At 38.8% G+C, this 7,308-nt stretch overlaps 1 protein-coding gene across 2 annotated transcripts in view; it reads right to left on the minus strand.

Moving 5' to 3' along the window:
- CNST (consortin, connexin sorting protein) overlaps positions 1 to 7,308 on the minus strand; it is a 46,893-nt gene extending 39,585 nt beyond the window's left edge. Inside the window, exon 1 of one of the 2 annotated variants that reach the window (XM_045537174.1) lies at positions 6,935 to 7,308. The gene's annotated coding sequence lies outside the window, so the exon portion shown is untranslated. The remainder of the gene's footprint in view (positions 1 to 6,934) is intronic. The other variant, XM_045537175.1, reaches the window with a different exon arrangement.

Here is a 7,308-nt window from a genome sequence, read left to right on the forward strand (position 1 = left end):
ATGAAAATGGGGAATTTAAAAAATTCTAATTAATTACTTTTCTTTGTGTACTCTGTATGTTATACAGATTCTATGATATTCATTTTTTCCAACTGTATTTTAATAACAGCTTTGAGATATAATTCATATACAATTCACCCATTTAAAATGTACCATTCAATAGTTTTTAATGTATATTCACCAAGTTGGACAACTATCATCACAATCTATTCTAGAACATCTTACCCACATACCCACTAGCAGCCACTTCCCATTCTCCTGTGCCCCCACCCCAGCCCTAGGCAACCACTCAAACCACTAATCTACTTTCTGTCTCTATGGATTTACCTATTCTGGACACTTCATATAAATGGAATCTTACAATATGTGGTCTTTTGCAACTGGATTTTCTCACTTAGCATGTTTTCAAGGTACATCTATGCTGTTATTATGTCAACACTTCATTGCTTTTTATTGCCAAATAATATTCCATTGCATAAATATATCATATTTTATTCATCCACTCATCAGTTAATGGGCATTTGGGTTACTTCTACTTTTTTTTTTTCCCCAAGAGACACAGTCTCGCGCTGTCACCCAGGCTAGAGTGCAGTGGCACAGCCATCGCTCACTGCAGCCTAGAACTCATGAGCTCAAGCGATCCTCCTCCCTCAGCCTCCTGAGTGACTGGGACTAGAGGTATGCGCCACCACAGCTGGCTAATTTTTTTATTTTTGTAGAGACGGGGTCTCACTATGTTACCTGGGCTGGTCTTGAACTCCTGGTGTCAACTGATCCTCCCATCTCAGCCTCTCAGAATGCTGGGATTACAGATGTGAGCCACTGAGCCTAGCCTATGTTTGTTATAAGAAAAAAAGGAAAGAGGGAAAGAGTAAGATTTATACTCCTACCCCACCCTTCAAGTTTATAATAGAATATGACCTATTCTGACCTATCAGCTTTCCTTGGAAAAAATTTAAAAGGTAAGGGAAGGCAGACATTTTGGGTGTATCTTTTCACTTACTATGAAGAGCTAGAGGAAAATGGAAACTCTCCACCAAAGGCTATAGAAAGTACAAAAAGTACATGGAAGCTTTAGTTATAAAACAGACATTCTTACACTATGTTTCCTCAGCCTAAATAAATGTTCCTGGAGCAGAATTTTTGCTGCTTTTTTGCACACAGAGGAATATTCTTTGAGGCTTTCAGGGAAAGCTAGCCACACACAAAGGTCAAAGCCCTGTTGGCATTCACTTGGCAATCCCTAGGTTCTCCCCAGGTACACAGCTGAGAAAGGAAGGATAAAAAAAGCCTGTAGGCATCAAAATGTATGCAGCTACAATCAACCAAGAGGCTACCTGATGGAATAATTAACCCCTGGAATTAAATACTCTTTTACTTTAGGTTATTCTGGAACACATCTTTCTCTGGCTAGTGAAAAGATGAGCTTTGGTGGCTATACAACCTACCAGATGAATTTTAAAGCTACAGTTCAAATGCAATACTAATAAGACAAACTATCTTTTCCTAGTCAGAAAACATTTTTTATGTGATCAAAATAGGGAAGACACATGACATTACTTCTAATTTTGGCTCTTTTCAGTGCTTACCTAATGCTACAGGAACAACCCTAATTGGCATGGCAACAAACTTCATAACAAATTTTTTTAAATAGTTGGAGCAAAAAGAATCTAGGGATTACTTTGTAAATTGTTGAAAATAAAGCCTGATGATGGCTGAGTGTGAGTTAAGGTGTCACAAATGGGTACCAATAATGACTTTTTCAGGAAACTGAAGTTCATAATATTCTAATCAGCATAACTTGTACAAACTTCCACTCTTCTTTTCATCTGAGTTGAAAATGAGGGAGGAAGTCCTGTTGGTTGCTTTGTATAAATCCTTAAAAGACCCAATTTAAGTAAACCTTTTTCATGCTTCACAGGTGGAAAGAAAAATCTAAAATAATCTTCATTGCTTCATAGGTAAAAATAAAAAACTCCACTAGCCTTCAATAAATAAAACACGTTTTCGCAAAAATAAATCCTCATTGAGAAATCTTAGACAATGTTTTTCAGTTTATGTAAAAGTTTTTCTTAAGACTTTCTTGTGCAGTGGTTATAATTCCTGCAGAAGAAAGACCGAACAAACAGGGACAATGCATACATAAAATCAAAATATAAGCAGTATGCTCTCAAATACCAAAGAACAGCAGCATTTTATCTTATCATAAAACTCACAAATTTTAAGAAAATTACTTATTTCAAAATTTATAATATAAAAAGTATTTTTTTCAGACCCTTTAGGATAAATTCTTTTTTAAAAAGTTTTCTTTTTCTTTCTTTCATTTTTTGTTTGTTTGTTTCTTGTTTTTGAGACAGGATCTCACTCTATTGCCCAGGTTGGAGTGGCCAGATCATATAGCTCACTGCAGCTTTGAACGCCTGGTCTCTACAAAAACTGTTTTTAAAGGTTACTTCACCTTCATTCAAGTTAGAAAACCACAGCCACCTAATTCACTGAGTTTTCAAAATGCAGCTAACACAGAAAAAAAATTTAATTGTTTAGTCAGGTAGTGGTTTTTCAGGAAAAACAGGGCAACTATTCTCATAAGAGAATTTAATAGATATGACAATTACAAAATAATGTTAATTCTTATAATTACCTAGATACTGTCAATTTAAATGTCAAAAAAGGTGACTAGCTGGGTATGGTGGCATGAGCCTGTAGGTAAGAGGTTGCAAGAGCTGAGGCCAGAGGCTCACTTGAACCTAGGAGTTCAAGGCCAGACTGGGCAACATGTCAAGATTCTATCTCTAAAATAAATAAATTAATAAAGGTAACTAAATTTACCACAAAGTGCTTCAGAATTCTTCCTAGAAAATCTAAAAGGAAAAATAATCTTGACTTGTCAGTATTTTGACAGGCACACACTGTCTTTCCTTTCCGTACAGCTAATGATGATGAAAAATTGAAGTCCTAAGAGATGGCAGGGTTGAGTGGTATAATGGCAAAAAGTTTCCATCTCCACACATGTTAAAGAGCAGAATCTCAAAACTCAGACAAAAACAACTGAAGAAACTCAAGCTACTACAGGACTTCAGAATTCTCTAAACGATGAATTTCTTTGAAGAATATTACAAATGAATTTTTTCAAATGTTTGAAAAACAAAGTATTCCCTGGTTAAAAAGAAATACAATTCCCCCCATGGGAATTATTCTAAAATAAAGGAAAACTTGTATTCATGTGAATCTTGAAGGCCCTAAACTAGAGAGGATGGTACATAACAACATGAAGAAATATATAATTAGAATTTCTCAATAAGCATATAATCCTTTTGGAGGCCATTAAACCTTACCAGTGTTTTTTCTTAAAATTGAAAACTGCCAGATTATCAATTACTCTTTCTGAAATGCCTAAAATAAATTTGCTAACACTAATTTGTTAGAACCAAACAATGCATTTTGTTTCTTATCCAACTAATATGGTGCCAATAGACAGCCATCTAGTTTTAAATACAAGTGAAAACACTATTATTTTCCTACAAAATGTGCACATCTCTCTTATGAAACAAGCAACACCCAATAACTATATCCCTTCCCCAACTGTCTTTGATCCTCTAATACTCTACACAATGCCTACACTGTGCCAGGTCTATAATGATTAGATTTTACATTGGGAGTTTGTTTACTGATCAGGTAATTTAAAATTTCTTTATATAATACCACAAAGGTTGGGGAGAGGGCAGGTTTCTTGTATTAAATTACACTGAATGTTAATTAGGCCATCAGATAAATTTTGACATTAAATGTAAATGTAGCACACTACAGCTAAAGTAGTATTTAGGGAAGTTTATTAGAGCACAAGGGTCAAGGTAGAAACAATGATGGGTGTGACTGATCTCTACTGAGGACAGCTGGCTTCAAAGTAATCTTTCAGTTATATCAGCTCTGAACCAGGGATGGTTCCATGCAAATCACCACTCCTGTTGCAAAAACAACTTAAAGCACATATCTAGGCAGTCTGTCAGTAACCTTATAAAAAATTGCCATATTTCATTTAAAATTCTCCCTAAAGCACCACACACAAGCTACTCTTTTGCTCTACTCAGGTTCCCAGTGTTCTAGAGCCATAAAACATACACTCTTCCTTTCTAAACTTTGCTAAAAGATTTTATCTTTTCCTTGATAAGAAACACCATAATATAAATAAATACATTTACAAAACTTTTAACCATACCTGAAACTGATTCAGAAAATAAGTCTGTACTCTACCTGTTCACAATAAAGTTCAATCTTCTTGTTTGTAGGTCAAGTTCTCCCTATGTAAGGCCAAAAGATTTAGTAGACAAAGACTCACACGATGCCTTGACACACTGTTGACATGCAGATGTAAATAACTGAAACAATAACACCCCAGGAAATGACTGAGCACTCGATTCATCTTATGATCCTCACTAAACAAACACAGGACACCAGTGCACACAAAACAAGCATGGAGCTCAATGTACACACAGTCAACACTAAGAGGAAGAGACTTCTTAGAACTCTCTTCCTGCGTAGGAACTTCTCAACTTGAATATCACAGCACTACAGGAAGAGAAGTTTTAAATTTACTTCATAGACTCAGACTCTCAGGGTAGAAAGGTATCTTAAACATCACATGACAGTCCTATAGCTACGTGCTGCTCAAAATGGTAGCTGTTAGCTACACGTGACTCCTGAGCACCTGAAATGTGGCTAATCCAAATTGAGATGTGCTCCAAGTATAAAATTCACACCAGATTCTGTAGATTTAACATGAAATCATGTAAAATATCTCAGTAACTTTTAAAATTGATTTCATGTTGAAATGACATAGATAGGATTAAATAAAATATATTATTAAAATTAATTTTATCTGTCTTTTTTCACTTTGTTAAGGTAACTACTAGAAAATTTTAAATTACTTAAGTGGCTTGTATTATATTTTATTGAAAGGTGCTGCTGTAGACATACAGCCTTAATTCTGATGGCAAACAAGAATTATCATTTGGCATTTCCCAATTACAATTGTCATTTAAAAGCCAAAATAAAAAGCAGTATTTTCCCTTCTCTACCACATTAATTTAGATAACTTAATAAGAAAAATAACTTTAAAAGAATGTAAAAATCATCAGCAGAATCACTTCATTCTGGCATCACTTTAAAGAAAGATCACTTCAAAAAGGCAAAAATAGCATAGGATACAAAACCACACCTCTTAAGAAAATAAGATGGAAATACTGTACACTGACCAAGTTCTTCAAATAAAGTAAGTCTCATAAATGTTGATTATAAGGTTCATCTTTAAAGTGAAATGGACATTTCTTTCATTTCCAGCACCTGGGACTTCAGAAAAATAAGATGTAGAAGATTCTGTGTATTATTCAAGCACCTTCAGCCCCAAACAAGTGAATCAACACTATAAAAAGGCGAATAATTATAACCGAATTCTCTTTCCCAAAACCAAAAGAAAATAACACCATTGAAAAGCAAAATAAAAAACTACATCAGTTTCTCTAGGACAGAGTAGGCTAACTTTGGTGCAGACATTATGAAATTAGAAAGGGCATTTTAATGTTTTTTTTTTTACCACAATCTTTTTTAAAAAGTATATTTTAAAAGCGAGAAATTCAACAACACATTTCTACGAGTGAACCATGTCCTTTCCCTACCATAAGACATCATTCTGTTTTATTTGACTTTAAAGTATTTATGCTTTCAGGGCTCCTGGGGGGAAAATCCAGTATATTTCTCAATATATGAAAATGTTTTTTAAAGTGAGAGGCAGAAAAGCATGTTGGGGGGGGGGGGCTTTCTCAGGTGTTTAGAGGATGGAGAACTCACTTCGAGGAAACTATTTTTAAAAGGATTTAAGAGCAATGAGTGAGTCTCCAGAGCTTCTACAACAGTTGATTAGATATCTTCTGTGGTGTCCTAACAAATTTATAATCCAAAAAAAGACCAAGCATGGCTGTCAATTATCTGTTTGAGTTTCATCAGCTGAATATAATCTTCCGACTATTTGTTAGGTGATACATTCCTTAGAAACCTTTTCCTTGTGCACTTAAATGCCAAGCTCAATTACGCTCCCAGTAGAGTAAGCAGAAAGGATTGTACATATTTTAAAGCAGGGAGTTGACTGGCTGCAGTTTCCTGCCTTCGTGGAAAGGATAATGGCTAAAGCTTTCTTAGTATGATCCTCAAACACTGAAACCACTCTCAAAGAATCGGGTCTTCTATCATTGCCCAATAGGTAAAAAGGCTGCCAAGATTTCCATTACTGCCTCCTATTTTTAGTCTTTGGGATTGCCCTTTTAAATAGCATTCCACAGTGCAATGTGTTTGACTAAGTTTATACAGCGGATAAAATAAGCATCCAAAGGTCTTAATCTTCTTACATTTAGGAAGGAATTTTAAGCTTCTAAATCTTAATTTTGTAACCTCAATTTTAACTGTTTCAAACACAAATTCAAAACGAAACATTAAGGTAAACACCGGCCCAGAAGGAGCAACGAAAGGGAGACACCAGGTGGTTTCTGACAACCCGAGCGGTAATGGTGGCGGCGGGGGGACCAGGTAGGGGGGACAACGAAAACCACCCACAAGGGTGGAGAGACCGGGCTGTGGGCGACAGGACAGAACGGAACAGGGACACAGTGGGAGCCGGAGGAGGCGGCTTCTGGCGCTGGCGCCCCGGGGACGGAGAAAGTGGCGCGATGCGCAGGGAGAGGACACCCAGGGCGGCTGCGGGAAAGAGGAAAACAGGGGACCCCGGAGGGGCGGAGGTGGGGGAGCCCGACGACCCCTGAGCGAGAGGGCAGAGGCGGCGCCGCCGGAGGAGGACGGCGCGGGGGAGGAGCGAGGGGCTCCCCGAAGGCTTCCCAGCCCCGCCGCGAGCCGGCGGGTCCCCGCCTTCCGCTCTTCCCCTCCTCACCTGGGAATCGGAGGCGAAAGCGGGGCTACCGCTGGGCGCCAGGTCTGTCTCCAGTCCCACTCTCCGACATGGCGGCCGCCGTGCTGTCACAGGGCTTGCCCGGGTCTCCCGCGGCTCCGGCGGAGGCGACACCGCTTGCCTTTCCGCCCCGCCTCCCTCTGCGCACCCCTCGCGGCCGGCCGGCGGGCGGCAGGCGGCCCGCGACCGCGGAGCATAGAGCGCGGGCGGCTAGAGAGGAAGCGCAGAGAGCGGACAACCATAGAGTCGTACAGCCCGGACGGTCAGTCTCTCTCCTCATTAGGCCACTCACAAGCCTTGGGCCCTGGGCCGGGACGGAAGCGGAAGTGAGGCAGGAAAGCCGGAGAGATCGGTTG

The sequence above is a fragment of the Lemur catta genome, chromosome 25 (genome assembly GCF_020740605.2).
Source record: "Lemur catta isolate mLemCat1 chromosome 25, mLemCat1.pri, whole genome shotgun sequence".
Taxonomy (NCBI): Eukaryota; Metazoa; Chordata; class Mammalia; order Primates; family Lemuridae; genus Lemur; species Lemur catta.